The following is an 18,420-nucleotide window of genomic DNA, read 5'->3' on the forward strand; positions in this document are numbered from 1 at the left end:
AGGATTTTTCGAAAGATTTGTAGCACTAGTGTTATCACAATAAATAGTTGTTGTGGAGTAATTCAAACCAAAATCTTTTAAGGTTTGTTTCATCCATAGTACTTGTGAACACGCTAAACTAGCCGCTATCTATTCTGCTTCAGTTGTTGAGAGTGACACAGAATTTTGTTTTTTACTAAACCAAGAGACTAAGGAATTTCCTAAGAAATGACAAGTTTCGCTAGTACTCTTGCGATCAGATTTACTTCCTGCAAAATCTGCATCACTATATGAAACTAAATCAAAGGAAGATGATTTTGGGTAAAACAAACCAAAGTCTGAAGTATCTTTCAAGTAACGAAGAATTTGTTTTACTGCATTTAAATGAGAATCCTTTAGATTAGCTTGAAATCTAGCACACATACAAACACTAAACATTATATCAGGTCGACTAGCAGTTAAGTATAATAGAGATCCGATCATACCTTTGTAGAGCTTAATATCTATATTTTTACCATTTTCATCTTTATCATGAGAAGTAGTTGTGCTCATAGGATTTCTTCTTAATTTCGATGAGTCCATCCCAAATCTCTTAAGAAGTTCTTTTGTATACTTAACTTGGTTGATGAAGATTTCTTCTTCAGTTTGCTTTATTTGAAGTCTAAGGAAGTAGTTTAATTCGCCCATCAAGCTCATTTCAAACTCTTCCTACATAGCTTTAGCAAATTCTTTACAAAAAGAATCATTAGTAGAACCAAATATTATGTCATCAACATAAATTTGCACAATAAGAATATCCGAATTAAGATTTTTAATAAATAAAGTGGAGTCTACCCGACCAATGGAAAAACCAGATTGTTCTAGAAAATTTCGTAGTCTTTCATACCACGCTCTTGGTGCTTGTTTAAGTCCGTACAAAGCTCTTTTTAATTTGTAGACTCTTTCTAAATATTTCTCATTTTCAAAGCCTGGAGGTTGCCCTACATAAACTTCTTCATTGATGTGTCCATTTAAGAATGCTCTCTTAACATCAATTTGATATAACTTAAAATTCATGTAACTAGCAAAAACAAGCATCATTCAAATTGACTCCAATCGAACCACTGGTGCATATGTTTCATCAAAATATATGCCTTCTTCTAGATTATACCCTTGTGCAACTAGTCTTGCTTTGTTTCAAATGACTTCGTCATTTTTGTCCAGCTTATTTTAGAAGACCCATCTTGTTCCAATTACTGGATGATCCTTTGGTCTATCAACTAGATCCCATACATCATTCCTAGTAAATTGGTTAAGTTCTTCAGACATGGCCAAAAGCCAAAATTCATCATCACAAGCCTCATTGATATTCTTTGGTTCTATTTTAGATATGAAAGCAATATTTGCAATATATTGCAATTGCCTTCTAGTTTGGACACCACTCTTTATTTCTCCAATAACTTGTTCATGTGGATGATTGGGAACTTCTTTTCAAACCGGTTGAAGAGGAACATTTTCTTGAGAAGTACTCTCTATCAAAGGTTCTTCTTGAAGTATTACTTCTTCTCATTTGCTTGGAGGAATAACCTGCTCACAATTCTCATCAAATGCAACATGTAAAGATTCTTCAGTGCAAGATGTTCTTTTATTAAAAACACGATAAGCTTTACTTCTAGAAGAATATCCAAGAAATATTGATTCATCTGATTTTGAATCAAACTTATCAAGATTATCTTTGGTATTTAACAAGAAGCATTTACTACCAAAAAATTTGAAATATGAGATCTTTGGTATACGATCATAATACAATTCAAAACATGTTTTATGTAAAATTGGTCAAATAAGAACACAGTTTAAAACATAACATGCTGTATTTATTGCTTCAGCCCAAAAGTATTTTGGTAAATTTTTATCTTGAAGCATGGTTCTAGCACATTCTTGCAAAGTTCTATTCTTTCTTTCAACAACTCCATTTTGTGGAGCCACTCTAGGAAAAGTAAAGTTGTGAGATATACCATGTAAATCACAATACTTTAGAAAAGATTCATTTTCAAATTCACCACCATGATCACTACGAATTTTAATAATAGATGTAGATTTTTCATTTGTAATTCTTCTACAAAGTTTGGAAAATTCAGAAAAAGCATCATTTTTTGCTTTTTAGAAAAAGCACCCATGTAAATCAAGAATAATCATCTACTATAACAAAAACATACTTGCTACCATTCAAACTTTGAATTCTAGATGGTCCAAATAGATCTAAATGTAAAAGTTCAAGAGGACGTTTTGTTGAAACTATATCTTTTACTTTAAAAGAACTCTTGATTTGTTTACCCATTTGGCAAGCATCATATAAATGATCCTTCTTATATGGTATTCTAGGTAGACCTCTAATAAGATCATTCTTGGATAACTTGGAAATAATTTTAAAGTTAACATGTCCAAGTCTCTTGTGCCATAACCATTGAATTTTATTTGAAACAATAAGACATTTTTCATTAAAAGTGGGTAACTCATTTAGATAAAGTTCATACACATTGTTTCTTCTTTTACCTTTAAAAATGATCTTTTTAGATTAAAAATCAGAAATTAAGCATAAATCATGTTCAAAAGAAACAAGAAAACCTTTATCACATAATTGACTAATGGATAATAAATTATGCATTAAACCATCTACTAAAAAAAACATTTTCTATCAAGGGAAATTTTGGATTACCAATGTTAACAATACCGATTACTTTTTCCTTGTTATTGTCACCAAAGGTGACGGTTCCTCCATCTTTACTTTGGAGGGTGAAAAATAACTCCGGCCTTCCAGTCATATGTTTAGAACAACCGCTGTCCAATATCCATTTGCTCCTTATTTTGTGTACCTACAACAACATTAGAAGACAAAGCATTTGACCCCTTTCTATTTTTGGGTCCATGAGAGTTAGTCTTAGGAACCCATATCCATTTGGATTTTGGTTTCCTTTGATAATAAATATTCTTTCTATAAAAAGATTTAGCATTTCTAGAGTAATCATGTCTAGGCTTATAAGCATTAGAAGTTCCATGATTAGATGCATTTTTATTATAACTAGAAAATTTAGTTCTTTGAACAAATGGTTGAGAATATTGTCTTTGATTCTTCACCACATAATTTGGTCTATTTTGAGTATCAAAGAAGCTATATCCCAATCCGGTTTTATTAACCGAGCATCTTTGAGAACCAAGAAGTCTTTCTAGATTCTCTTGTCCATTTATGAATTTGGTCACTATAGAAAGAAGATCATTTGATTTTTCTTTTAGACTAGTTATTTCTTTTTGTAAGATATTGGTTCTAATTCCAATTTCTTTTATCTCAAATGCTTGACAAGAGTTTTCCTTCTTGAGATCTTCTATCTCTTGAAGTAACACTTTGTTTTGAGAGTCAAGAGTTGAATTTTCAGTTTTTAACTCTTTGTTTTTAGAACTTAGACTCTTAAATTTAACATATAAATCATTGAATGCTTCTAATAAATCATCATACTCAAATTGACTTACCAAGTCTTCTTGTACTACAAAGCACATGTTGGCGACTTCTTTATTTGATTCTTCATCGGAAGAGAAGTCACTATCATCCCAACATGCTTGAAATGCCTTTTTCTTCTTGAATTGGTCCTTGGTCTTGATTTTGAGAAGCGGACAATCTTTCTTGATGTGTCCTGCCTTTTTGCAGTTAAAACACTTGACTTCATTTGGATTGGAAGAATCCGCTTTCTTTACCTTTCTTTGAAATCTTCCCTTTTTGATGAATCTTTTGAATTGCCTTGTGATGAGGGCAATATCTTCATCTTCATCTTCTTCTGAATGTTCAGAGTCAGAAGTAGCCTTAAAAGCAAGAGATTTCTTTTTAGGTTCTTCTTCTTGTCTTTGTTGAAGTTGGACTTCATATGCCATTAAGTTACCAACCAAATCTTCAAGAGTGAGAGTGTTTAAATCATTTGCTTCCTCAATAGCTATGGTTTTTCTCTCCCATTCAGGAGTTAAACACCTTAGGATTTTTTTGACTAAATCCACTTGTGAATATTCTTTTCCAAGGGATTTTAGAGTGTTAGTGATATCGGTCATTCTTGTTACCATGTCCGATATAGATTCATTTTAAACAATTCAAATTTATGAACTAAAGAAGCGATTTTAGATTCCTTTACCTTTGACGTACCTTCATGAGTCACGAGAAGAGTATGCCAGATTTTATTTGTTGTAGAGCATTGAGAGATATGATTGAACTCTACCTTGTCAACGACACAATACAATGCATTCATAGCTTTGGCATCAAGTGAAGCAGTCTTCTTTTCTTCATCGGTCCATTGACTGAAATCAGTTCATGACATTTGGTACTTTTCTGAAACAACTCTCCAAATTTCGAGATCCATGGATTATAAGAATATTGTCATTCTCACTTTTCAGTATCTATAGTTTGTTCCGTCGAAGAGAGAAGGACGAACATAGGAGCATCCTTCATTGTGCTGCGATAATGTTGTTTCCATGCTAGATGATAGTAAGATCAAAATATAGCTAACCTGCTCTGGTACCAAATGAAAGTGCAGTAGGATCGAGGCAAAGAGCACTAGAGGGGGGGTGAATAGTGTTTTTAAATAACGTCTTCAGAATTTTGATGGATTTTGAGATTCACAAAGCAATCACACAAAGAACACAAGAATTTATCCTAGTTCGGTCTTTCCCGACCTACATCCAGTCTCCAAGCAAAACCAACTTGAGATTTCCACTATCAACCTTGTGTAACTACAAGATCATACAGACCAAATCCGGTCTCACTTTCAGTAACACACCCACTGAAAGCAAACAACTCCTTTAAACCAAAGAGTCCTTCCTTTTACAGAAAAATAAAATAAGTAACAACTTACAAAACAACCTACGAGCCCTTCTTATGAATGCAAATGAGATGCAATTGGCTTTTGAGGTTGTTGAAATACTCTACTCACAAATTCACTATCTCTCAAAGGAATTTGAGTGAAAAACTGAAGTGAAAAATATCAAGTGAGTGAGAGAATGAATATGAGTGAAAAACAAAGAGTAATTCAATGTAATTTGATTGGATTGCATTCAATTCGATTGATTTTGAATGTAGAATGCACTCATATTTATAGTTGAAAGATTTCATACATTGAGGGTATGAAAGGGTGTCAAAACAGTCCATTTTGAACAATCAAAATGTTTGAAAAATGAAAAGACACGCCTTTTAAAAGTTTCAGGAAAAATGGCAAAATTAGTCGACTGAAACAGTAGTTAGTCGAATGATAATTAACTATTAGTAGACTGACAATTATCGTCGATCGACTAATGTTTTTATCAAGCCGTTTGAAAACCTAAAGTTTTGAAACTTAGTCGACTAGAGGAAAAATTAGTCGACTAATAATATCATCAATAGACTGAAAAACCTTTCAGTCGACTGCTGCTAAATTTTTCTAAAAATACATGTTCTGTCCGGTCGACTGATAAAATCATTAGTCGACTGCTGCTAAATTTTCAGAAAACAGACATTCTGTCCGGTCGACTGATAAAACCTTCGGTCGACTAATTTGACAAAAATGACATTTTGTTTAGAAAATTTGGCGCCAAAGGATTAGTCGACTGGTGAGTCTATTGGTCGACTAATAAACACGAAAAATTAAATAAAGAGTTTTCTAAAAAGATTTTCATGAAGGGTTCTTTTAGAAAAGTTTTTCTAAAGACTTTTTAGGTGAAATGCAACCTAAATATGCACTCTAAGTAAGGCTCTTACAAGAATCTAAGACTTTTAATGAATTTTACATTTGCACACTAGTCTTCAAAGATTCTTCATCGAATTCTTCAATTCTTGTCATATTTCTTCATTGCCTTAGCTAAAATGCAGTTGATTCACTTGTTCATCATCAAAACCTTGTACTTGAAGTATCATGTACGACTTCATTGTCGTAACACAGTGTTGGACCGATCGAGCAAATGACCCAAATTATATCTGTATGGCTAAGCTTAGCTCAAGGAGCTCTTGCTTTGATTCATGAGATACAATACGCTAAGTTGTGAAGACTTGAGCTATGTTGTTTTCAACTGTGGCCCTGAAGTGGCTTCTTATGTTTTCAAAGTATTATACTTGTTAGAATTGAAATAATTTTTTACCAGACGAGAAATGATTTTAACCTTGTTTAATGGGGGATACAGGTACTGAACTTGTGGTGTGATAAGCGAAGTAGGGAGACATCAAGATCTAGGATTTCTCCAGACTATGGATATTTCATTTATAAACTCAATTTTATCTAGTACTGTTTTACCAAGTAGTATTGTTTGTAATAAATAACTCATTTTGGTTTGCTTAAATAAAATATTTTGGTAGACAATGAGTGATTGGCCACATACCAGTGACTTGTTCGGCATCTTCTAAAACCGATGACTAACTACCATCTATTTTCGCTGCTAAAACCTTTTCTAAATTCTGCTGCAAAGAGAAAATAATTCATAAAATTTAGGCAAAGTTTTGTTTTGAAAATTCGCGGCATTACAGAATTGATATCAAAGCCTAAGTCTGAGAAACCTGGTTCGAGATCCATCATGCTCATATATCATGTTGTAAGTATTATTTTCAATATTCTAACCTTGGAATTTTTTTTTGTCAAATATAGATGGCAACTCACGATCTAAGTGGGTATTGATATCAGTGTTGTATCATGCACCCAGAATGGATGTGTCCATTAAAAGTTGAGGACTGTCAGTTATGCAAAGAGGAGGGGCATTCTGCCAATGAATGCGAGAGAAAGCATACCGTCGACATGGGTCGACAGGCAGTGTGTGGTCTTAAGGACAAAACCTCGTACATCAATGGACCCCATAACTCCAGTATAGCGAGTAGTACCCCATTAACAACATTAGGATCACCAAGCCTGGGAGGAAATGATTGGCTTTCCCCTACCATGGCTTATTACTCACCTAGCTACCACTCGGAAACACCTCTCCCTGGCTTATACGGCCCACACAAAGAGTATAACTCCTTTTACTTGCCGATTGAAATCTCGAACTCCCTGGGTTATCCTTCTACCATGCCTCAGAATAGATAGGCATCACCGGTCTACACCTTGGCTTCACCCAAGCATGCACAAATACCACTGGAGCACGCTCCAACTGTGCCCAAGCCAAGGCAGTATGAGAATAAACTGGCATATATGAGACAATTTATGTCAAAAAAGAAACTCAGTTCTTAGAAACTGGTCATGTTGAAAGTCAATGGACTCATATGTGAGGCTTTCACCGCCTATATCTAATAGTGATATGTGACCCTTGTAATTATGGCGATATATATTTGTTTGCTTTGCAATGTATATACAAGTAAATTTTTGCTTTCCTATATACAATTGAAGAACTAAATCACGTTAATTATGTGTGAATAGATGAATGACTCCTACGACGAGGAGAACCGTGTTGAGTGAGGAGTCTCACACTTAGGGGTTTCTTTTGTAAACCCTCAACAATCTAGTTACCACCATCCATGAGACAAGGCAGGAACAGGTCCTGCCTCATAACAAGAATATTAGAGGGATCACCTACGAGAAATTTCTCAAGCTAGACCCGCTGGTCTTCACCGGTAAAGCCGACCCAAAACTCGTAAAAAGCTGGATCAAGGAAACCAAGCATGCGTTTTAAGTACTGGGAGTGCTAGAGGAAAAGAAAACCAAATTCACCATATACTGATTGAAGGACAATGCACAGAAGTTATGGGACACCACGAAGATTATCCAGTTTTCAGAATACGAGGTTATCCCTTAGGGTGATTTTCGAAGGGCCTTCCTAGATAACTATTTTCCTGTACACTCTAGGAACCAGAAAAAAATAGAGTTCTTGGAATTGGACCAAGGTGGTATGAGCCTCATCGACTACACTACCAAGTTCTAGAACCTTGAGCGGTACTACTTCAGGTTATTTGAGAGTGACCAAGTTTGGGCTGACAAATATATCAATGGGTTGCAGTCTCGCGTGATAATAAGCATGCCCTACACGTTCCAAATTGTCATAGTGGTAGCTTCAAAGATAAATATGGACTGAGAGCAATCGAAGAGAGTCGTAGGAAAGAGACCAACAATAAGTGATGGGAACAATAAGAGGACGTTCCCTGGCGGGCAAGAATCAAGACCACATTTCTGTAAGAGGAAGTTTCGAGGAAAGAACTTTGCTCTATCGGCCAAGGGGCCACCCTAGATGGAGGGAGTCATTCAGCTCTATCAACATTCCAATTTTAGTTGATCGAGGTATAACGCACATCACCCCAGATGGGCATATCCTTGCGATATAGGTGATTGCCTTTATTGCAGTAAACATGGCCATTGTGTAAGAGAATGTTGTAAGAAGGCCTTAGATAATCAACAAAGAAATATGAAATTTGTAGTACCCTCCCAATAAATGCAACGTCCCCCATTCCAGCGGCTACCACCACCAAAGATAGAGCAGAAATCCATGGCAAGTCGTGTCTATGTTGTATCAACCAAATAACTCGCAAATAGCATCCTTATCGAGGAACTCAAATACCTTTGATAGGTAGAAGTTGTGTTGGGTAGAAAGCATCCAGAAATTAATATAAGATCAATTGAATGCTCAAGCCCAGATAGGTGGCTTATGACCTTGTGTATGGTTATCTGAATTAATATGTATTTTTTTCCAAAATGGTGGTCGATAATCTTGTGACTTGTCAATTGAATTTATATGTGCTTGCACCCAAATTGGTGGCCATTGACCCTATGAGTGAGTAATTGTGTTTGTGTAATTATGACATTAGAAGTCACTTGATAAAATCTATCAACCGTTGAGGAACTATTCCCAAGAAGAGGATCACGTGAGGTTTTACATATCCAAGATCGGATAGTCCGGCTAGGATGAGCCTTTGAGGATGTACAACTCCATGACCAAGCAGTCCTAAGTGACCTTGTATGAGTGTACATGTCCAATACCAGTAGCATGACTATGACAATTTTATGAGGGTGTACTATTCCAATATCAGGTAAGTTCGACGAGAATGAGCTTATGAAGAGATACGTTTCCAAGATCAGGTAATCTGATGAGAGACTTGTTCCAATATGGTAAATCAAATTGTGTGGGTAGATGATTGATCAGTTGGTGGTCACCTTCCTTCGAACTACACCCTCTTCAAAAGTGTTGTTGCTACACCTTGAACAATCCTCTCCAACGTTTGGAAGGAGGAGAAGAAGAAGGAGATGGGAGAGAAGAGAAGAAGGGATGAGAGGGAGCAAAAATAGTGTATCATGATTTTTTGCTACTTAAGAGATTACCTTTTTTCTTTTTTGGTTCGATGCTAGAAATTTTGAAATCTTGAACCGTCCCTTCTAAAAAAAATCTTGGCTTCTCGTTTTGATAGGATTATAAAAAATGATAGCCCATTTTGTCCTTCCTCCACGCCTATTTGGTTTCTTAAAATAATTTTTTTTTCTTTTACTTTTTGCCCCTTTATCCATCATGCGTAGAAGCTTCTCCTAAAATCATGAAGGATGGGAGGAAAAGTAGCAATTCCAACTTCCCATTCTTCTTCTTTTTTTACCCTTATCACATTTTGTTCTTTTCCAGCTATACACGTAAACCACCCCTCAAATCATGGAGGATGGGAGAAAAAATAACAACTTCAACCTCACATTCTCCTTTTTATTGTTTTTCTTGAAATGCGTAAAGAAAATGTGTGGTAGTTTCTCAATTGGGTTCCAACGATCTTTTTTTTTGTAAAAAGAAATTATAGTATAGAGATAAAAATCTGTGTGCATGGGGGGATTTGAACCTCAGTCTTTTCCCAAAGAGGCAACAAACCTCTCCATTGAATTATGTTTTGTTTTATTGCAAATAGAGTCTTCTTTATTTCATTTATACACGTGTAAGTATTTAGGCATTTTTGCCAAAAAACATACCCCATGCACATGGGTGTGGTGGGATTTGAACTTGCGTCAAACCCCTAAGAGGCAATGCACCTCCCCACTACACCACATCTCATTTTGTTACTTGTTTTGTCTACTTTAATTTATTTATAACTATGTAGGAGTTTTATCATTATAGCATTTTTTTTTAAAAGACAATGCAATACTTCCTTGCCCAAGTTGTGCGCGTGAGGTGGGATTTGAACTCAGGTTGCCTCACAAGGAGGCAACACGCCTCACCACAACACCACTTCACATCTTATTGCATTTTTGTCTTCATTAATTTAAATATACCTTTATTCGGGTTTTCCTCTACATGTCTCGATTTTTTGGATTTTGAGCTCCCGAATATTACACATCTATGGAATCCGTTAATTGGTTTTCAAATCTCGATTGTGTTATACAATATTTGGATTCCAGTAGAATCCAAATTGAATTTCAATTGGGTTTTGGATCTTGATTGGGTTATACGATATTTGGATTCTAGTAGGATCCAAATTAAATTCCAATTGGGTTTTGGATCTTGATTGAATTATACAATATTTGGATTTTAATAGGATCCAAATTGAATTCCAATTGGGTTTCGGATCCATCTGAGATCTGAATTCATTTGTTATATTTGAATCCAAATACTGGATCTATTAAGATCCATTTAGACCAAATCCATTCAAATAACATCACATTATCATATTTATTTGGGAGAAATTTCTCTTTTATTTATTTCGATAATTCCTGAAACTTTCTGGATTTTACAAGGAGTCATGACAGAGATAGGACTCTAGAACCCTCTCTTCAGTCTAGTTCTTGTTTCATAGTAGGACTCTTTTATTGCTTATAGATTAGTTGTTGGATTACGACTTTATTCTAGACCTTCATACTATAAATAAAGGTATGAAGAACCCTTTTGAATTATGCATTTAATAAGATTAAATTGATTTCCTAAACCTTCCTCTCTCTCTAGGTGTCTCTCTCTCCTTCTTCTCTCTCTTTTTCTCTCTCTCTCTCTCTCTCTTTCCCTCTCCCCTCTGTGATCCACGTGAAGCCAGACCTCCCTAGGTTGGTCTTTCTTTTATTCTAAGAGCCCAAGCCCTTCTCGTACCCGTATCATCATTGTAGAGTGATCTATCTTGAAAATTGTTCTAAGATCCTTATCAGCCATGGTTTTGTTGATCAATCTTTTTTACGAACATGTCTTACATATTTGTACCACTTTTTGGACCTCTATCATGCCTTAGGACCAGTCTCTAACCATTCCTAAAGCCGTCTAGACCAAGATCGCATCTGAAGGAGCATTACATTCAAGTTTTGTAGGTTGCTTTGCTTCTTCTAATCTCTTGCACATACCATGACCACACATGAACATGTAGACTCATTTAAGACCTCTCTAGACCTGCTACATAACCCCTGGAACTGATCTTAACCTTAGCTAAGACCCTACCCACATCTGGGACCCAAAACACCAAAATTACATCCTACGGATTCAATAAAACATATAGTTTTGCCTGTTTAACCTCATCAGCCTCTCTAATGGCCCAACCTGACCTCTTCGACTCCTAAAACTTGTACCAGACCTAAACGCACGTCCTTAGACTATCCCAGAACCTTGGGATCAGATATGGACAAAAATCATTACTCGAACTGCTCGTCGAACCAAAAACAATCCTACCTATTTAGCCAGATTTATTCAGTAGCTTCCCATACCTCCTAAATCATCATCATTAAAAGCCTCAGACCCTTACCACATTGTGTCAATCAGGGTATAGTACCTAGACATGTAAACCATCGTCCCAAAGGTCCCAGAACTACAGGCACAATCCTCTTGCTTATGTCAGGCTCCAACTAGAGTACCCATCTGTTGCTAGCCAAGGGCTCCCTTCAGGTCCAAGTTCTGAACTTTCAAAAATTGGATCTTGAGAGCATAACAAATTAGTATAAGAGTGAACAACAAACCATTGAGGGATATCAAACCTCCATGAGGATAATAGAAGAGATTCACTGACATATCGAAAACACCCGAGTGATTGCTTATCAAGCCTATGCTAAGTTATTTATATGATGCCTCAAAAATTAAAACCCAAAAATTTACCCAAATTTTTGAAAATTTACCAAAAAAATTGAAAATTTACCAAAAATTTGAAAATTTACAAAAAATTTTAAAAATTTACCAAAAATAAAAAAAAAAATTCCTTCTTGAATATTGACAACAGAAAATGATTTTAATATGGTGTTTGGGTTTCCATAATTCTGGGCGAGTCATAGGGGTGAATCAACACTAAGCATTTATGAAAGTAAAACCAAAATGTTATTTACATCATTTTTGTCAAAATATATAGAATGTTCAAAAGGCAGAACATGTATGGACAAAATTCTAAGTGGTCCCTAGATCCTCCAGAGAGTGATAATCCTCTACGCTACACCTATCGTGCAACATTCACTTTCCTAGACCTGAACAAAACCCCATTAAAGGGTCAGACTTCTGGCAGTCTGGTAAGTCTATACCGATTCCAAGTAATACAAAATATTAAAACATATTCAAGTACCAAAATATAACTCAGAGATCCTAGTTCATTCATAGCTAAGACGAGCATTTTCACATAAAAGTAAAACAAAATACATAACAAAATTATTGGCATTATTAGAGCATATTTTCATTTCAAACTATGATTTAAAAGGTCTTTGTTTTGATGTTAACCATCCACCTTGTTACGTGGTGTAAACACCCCAAATTTTCCACATCCATTCTCAAACAACCCTCCTCGTGCAGTGCCAACCCTGTTAGGTTAGTATAGGAGTCAAACCTCGAGTCAGTTTCAGAAAATCACCATTTTACCCATTTTCATTAGGAAAATTACCATTTTACCCTTAGGTCATCCCGGACCCCAGTCAGTCGGAGTTAACCAAGCTCATTGGTCAGTTAAGGACAGTTAGAATATCAGTCATTTCAAGCTTATCTGAGCTCACAATGAACAAACCATTTTCATTTCTGACCATTCCTGCCAAAATGGGATCATTTCTTCAGAAATGAGCTCATTTCTCACTCAAATCCAAGCCAATTGTCTCCGAGTCAGTCATTCACAGTCAGTCATATTCCTCAGAGTCTAACTTGAGCTCACTAAAAGTTCAAGTGCTCCAGTTTCAGTTCAAAACCATTTTCAAGTGTCCAGGAGCCCATTTTAGTCCATTTCAACTCTTTCAGCTGAAGTTGAGCTGAGTTCAGTCAGTTGAGCTAGTGTTTGAGTTTTGATTTTAGTTCATCTCAGTATTAGTAACCTTTGTTTCAGCTCAAACCCAGTTCAGGTTCGTAATTCACTTCATTCCAGTGATCATTCTGTACCATTTCTCTAAAAATGGCAGCTTTTCTTGAAAATTCAGTTGGAAAGATCAGTTGAGTCAGTGTCTGGTCAGTTCATTTGAGTTCTGAAACTCTAAAACCCAGCTCAATCTAGCCCATCTCAGTTCAATCCAGCTCGAACCCCAATTTTTAGTGTCACTCTGACCCAGTAGAGTCCCAAAAACCATTTCTTGAGCTATTTTGCAAATTTTATTAATTTTAATGTTTTTTAAACTGGTACAGCTGTCAATCAGGGTTTAAAATCCAAAATTCTTCATTCAGGGTCTGCATTTCGCATGTCATTTCTCATCATTTCATATCATTTCTCAACATTTCATCACATTTCATCACATTTCATTTCATTTTCGAAGTCCAGAACTCCAGTTTTATAAATTTCAAAAGCTTTCAGAAATCAATTTTAAACCCCGGGTTTTTCAAAATTGATATTTTTACCACTGAGATTCTAAATTTGGAAATATTTTCTCAAGAAAAACAATCTGAATTTATTTCAAAATTAAATTTTCAAATTCTACACTGGATTTGCTTCACAACGGGGTATTGAACTTCAAAATTCGAGTTTGTTTCAAAAACTGCCAAAAATAGCTCGTTGCGTCAGGAAATTTTTTTGGAAATATTTTCTCGAGAAAAATAATCTGGATTTTTTTCAAAATTAAATTTTCAAATTCTACACTGGATTTGCTTCACAACGAGGTATTGAACTTCAAAATCCGAGCTAGTTTCAAAAACTGCCAAAAATAGCTCGTTTCGTCTGGAAATTTTCTGAAAAGACTATTTTACCCTTTTAATCGTCAAAATGAATTTCAAAAGTGGAATTTGGACCCGCTCTGAGATGGCCCATCCATTTGCATTTTCTTGTTTTAATTTATAAGAAAAGAAAAAAAAATTATCTTTTTCTTTATTTTTTTGTTTGTTTTATTTTATTTTTTTAATTATTTTATTCTTCCTAAGGTGGGACCCACAGGGTGGTCGCCCAAACCTCCAGCCCCCTCTCCCTTTCTCTTTTCCTTTCTTCTTCCTTTCTTTCCTTTTCTTTTTCTTCTTTCTTTCCTTTCTTTTCTTCCCTTTCTTTCCTTCTTCCCTTTCTTCCTTCCTTCCTTTCCCTCTTGCCCAGCCATTCACGTATGTCTATTCCTCAAGGTCATATCATCTTATTAAACCCTAAGTATAAAATTATTAAGCCTAAGTCCAAAGAAAAAGAGAAAAAGAGGCTACGACTGCTCCCCATTCAACGCCTCTCTCTCTCTCCCTCTCTCTCTCCCTCTTTCTCTTCACCTCTTCTACACAACAGCCATCCTTCAGCAGCCACTCACCTTCAAACACCTCCATTACAACCTTGCAACATCTTCACCACCGGTGTCCACCACCTCCTCTTCCTTGCAGCTACCATCACCTCCAGCCACACCAAGGTGGCGGCATAGCAGCATCACCACTTTCAGTTGGAGCCATTTCCAGCACCTTCAAGCACAAGACTGTAGCCATCTTCATCAGCCGACGCCTACTTCCAACTGCAGCCTCCATAGTTGCAGTCATCATCCACCAAAGCTCCAGCTCCATTGAAACAACAACAAGCAAGTCCAGGCCCTTCATCAGTCCAGCCTTCTCATCCACCGATTCAAGCAAGTCCCCGGGTAAAAATCCTTCCTCTTTGATTCTTTTATAAGCCTAGCATGAATCCAGTTCAGAACTGGACTCATTTGGCTAGGAGAGCTATTTCGTGAATGGATAAGGGTAGTTTCTTGTTGCTAAGGCCATGTAAAAGAAGGGGTCCATCCAATGGATGGATCAGATCCCTCATTTCGACTGCCAACATCAAAAGAAAGAGTTCATGTCTCCCTAATGATTTCCATGTTTTATTATTATTATCATGAAGATTGAATGTTTCTTTTTTTTTAATTTAATTTAGTTTTATTTCTTAGTTTAATAGTCATTTTACTCATTTAGTTTAGTTTTATTATTATTTGATGATTAGTTTATAGGTTTCAGATTCATATGCTCGGTCCAGTTATTATTTCATGTTTAGTTTCCTATCAACAAATCCAAATTTTTTTATTTTAAGTACCTTCATTTGTCTGTAACCTCCTGCCAAAAACCCAGATTGATTTGGGTTCTACAACTCCATTTTAAAAATCAAATCCCAATTCAGGTTTTGAACTTCTCTGAATTTTCAATTTCTGCTTTAGCAGACAAGAACCTCCGGCACCACCCTTGTGGGAGATACGGATTTTCCTCCAAAAATCATAGTGGATTCATAATTGAATTTACCTATGATCTGAAAATTTTGAGGTTTTTACAAGCAGTTTTGACCTCTGTAGCCCGTCTGCAAACACTTTCAACACGAAAGTTGTTACTAACATATTTTCCTATCATTTTCCAAAATTTGGGTATTTTTGGAATTGTTTCAGCATTTTCCTTAAAATTTTCTTTTCTGTCTGACAGATTCCAATATCCAGAAATTTTAGAGATTTGAGTCTCTAATAACAGTGTGCCATTTTCCAAACCGTAACCCAAATCCCAATGATGCAAAAAGATCAAATTTTCCTCAATTTGTCAGAGACATTTTCCCATAATTTCAGCCTTTTCTCCATCTTTTTACTATTTTCCCACATTTTCTACCGAAACATGTCTGTTTCCCCCAAGTCCTAGAGTCACCGGATTCCGATCCGACTTGCCGGAGTGGTACAACTCCGACCATAGGTCAAAACCAGAAAGTGTAAAAGGAAAAAATCTTTACCTAACTGTCCTCTATCACCCCATAAAATTTGGAAAATTTGTATGGAAGTTTGATATCCTAAATCCTCTTTAGAATCAACATTTTAGGCAAAAACCACAAAATTTAGGGTTTTTAGTTAAATTTCCATATTTAAAAATACAAAAAATTAGATTTTTGAGCTCCATTCTGTTTTTAGGGTTATTTTAGGTGTCCATGCCAAATTTGAATTAATTCCAAGTTCATTTGCTCCATGTGTTAGTTTATCTTTAAATTCAAAAGCGAAAATCTGGCGAAAATAAAGTTAAAATTGATATTTTATGATATTTTCGCCATTTTAGGGTTTTTATCATGTACATAAGCATGTAGAATCATATTAGGGTTAATTTCAATCTCATTTTCATTTCATATTTTTCAATTTTGCAAAATTTATTTTAGAAAACCCTGATTTCAAGACCATAGTCTTGTTATCAGGGGCATTTTGGTCATTTTGACCTAAATTTCGAAATTTCAATGTTTAATTTCATAAATTTTCATGCATATCATCATATTTCATCATATTTCATCATATTGTATTTGATTTGTTTCATTTGATTTTCAAAATTCTAAAATTTATAAAATTTCTTTCAGAAAACCTTGATTTCAAGGTCATCAGGGGTATTTTGGTCATTTTGACCCCAATTTTTAATTTTCAAGTTTATTTTCGAGATTTATTCATTATTTATCATATTTATATCAAAGAGGGTATGGATTTGGGTTTATATCTGAATAATATCCGATAATTTCCCATATTTTTGGATAAGTTCAGAAAAACCTATATTTTTGTGCTAACTTTGTTTTCCAGTTTTGCAAGAACATTCAAGAAGAAGATTCAGTTGTTTTATTTCTTTATTTTATTCAATTCAATGTAAACATCAAATGTAATAATTTGGAATAAGAGTTACTTTTCTGCTTAGAATAGGATTGCATTGCATATAGTTTAATTTCTGTAAATTCAATATTTGAATGTATCATTCATGCACATTTATTTCAAATTCACTATGGTTTACACGAATGGCACGTGCACTAGCTCTTATGGAGTTTATAAACTTGGTGAAATTTTTGTTTTTGGCCATAGTCAGAATACGAATGAAACTTAGATTTATGATCTTCATATTAGTCACATTTAGCATACACTTTTAGGCTAACTTCAAAAATGCACTGCATTTCTCAAAGTTTCAAAAGGATTTCTCAATTACTCAATGAAATTCTCTTTTCAAATTCATATTCATTCATTCATATTATTCAAATTGCATTGTTTTCAAATTCATTTTCAATTCCAATTTCAAGAAAATCAATTTTCTAAAGGATTTACCAAGTTTTCTCAAGATTGGATTTTCTCAGAATTCTAAATTTTCAAATGAGATTTCAAAGCATTTCCCAAGTCCAAATCAAGATTTTTCAATGTTTTAACATTCTCAAATTTCAAAATCCCAAGTTTTCAGAAATCGATTTTCTCAGATTTCCCATTTTCTTAAGGATCCAGTTTCCTGAGAATCTGTTTTCCATTTCAAAAAAAACATTTTCCAATGAATTTATTAGATTTTCTCAGAATTCTCAAATCCATTTTCTTAGAAAAACAAATTCCAAATCTCAAAATCGATTTTTCAGAGTTCAAGTTTTCTTGAGAAATCACTTTCCAATGCAAATTTCTAATTTCCAATGAAATTCAATGATTTTCCCAGGAATTCCAATTTCAAGCACTTTTTCAACAATTTTTCAAGCATATTTCAACTTTCCAAAGCAAACATCATATTTCTCAAACTTGCATTATTTTCAAAATTTCATAGCACAACTCTGATTCTTTGTGCATTCTAGGAAAAATAGAGCATGATTTAGATATTTGAGTCGAGTTAAAGCACATAATTGGTCCTTGGATCAATTACCCCTGGTAAAGGCGTCAGGAACAGTTGAACCTTGCACCGACAGGCGGATCCCATGCCACGGAATTTTCCAGCAAATTTGCAAAAAGGAGGCGAGTTAATTTTCAAAACCATTTTCAAAACTTTGGTCGAGTTTGACTCGCGAAATTCGTTTCTCTCTCGCAAGAGAGGGGAAAAATTTTGCGATGATAACAGGTTTGGCGACCGTGATGGGATCTGTCTTCGCCTGATCAATTATGTGCTTTGACTTAGCTCAATTATCAAAATCGTGCTCTATGAATCGTCAGCTTTTAATTTCTGATATCATGTGAACCTAGGAGCCTAGACTTGAACCCAGCTGACATGGATTGCATGTAGACTAGGCATGGTTTGGTAGGACTATATTGAGGAGAATTATTCATGCTCACATAGACTTAGGTCTGAAATACAACACTCCTCAATCTAGGATTTGTATGAAAACAATGTTTGCTTCTTCAAATATTTCAAAATCCTATCTCTTTAAGACTTAGAGCCCTCTGTTTGTCTGCATGTGATCATTTTTCAAAAACCACCCCA

This window comes from Nuphar pumila, chromosome 9, assembly GCF_984573655.1.
Source record: "Nuphar pumila chromosome 9, dmNupPumi1.hap1.1, whole genome shotgun sequence".
Classification (NCBI taxonomy): domain Eukaryota; kingdom Viridiplantae; phylum Streptophyta; class Magnoliopsida; order Nymphaeales; family Nymphaeaceae; genus Nuphar; species Nuphar pumila.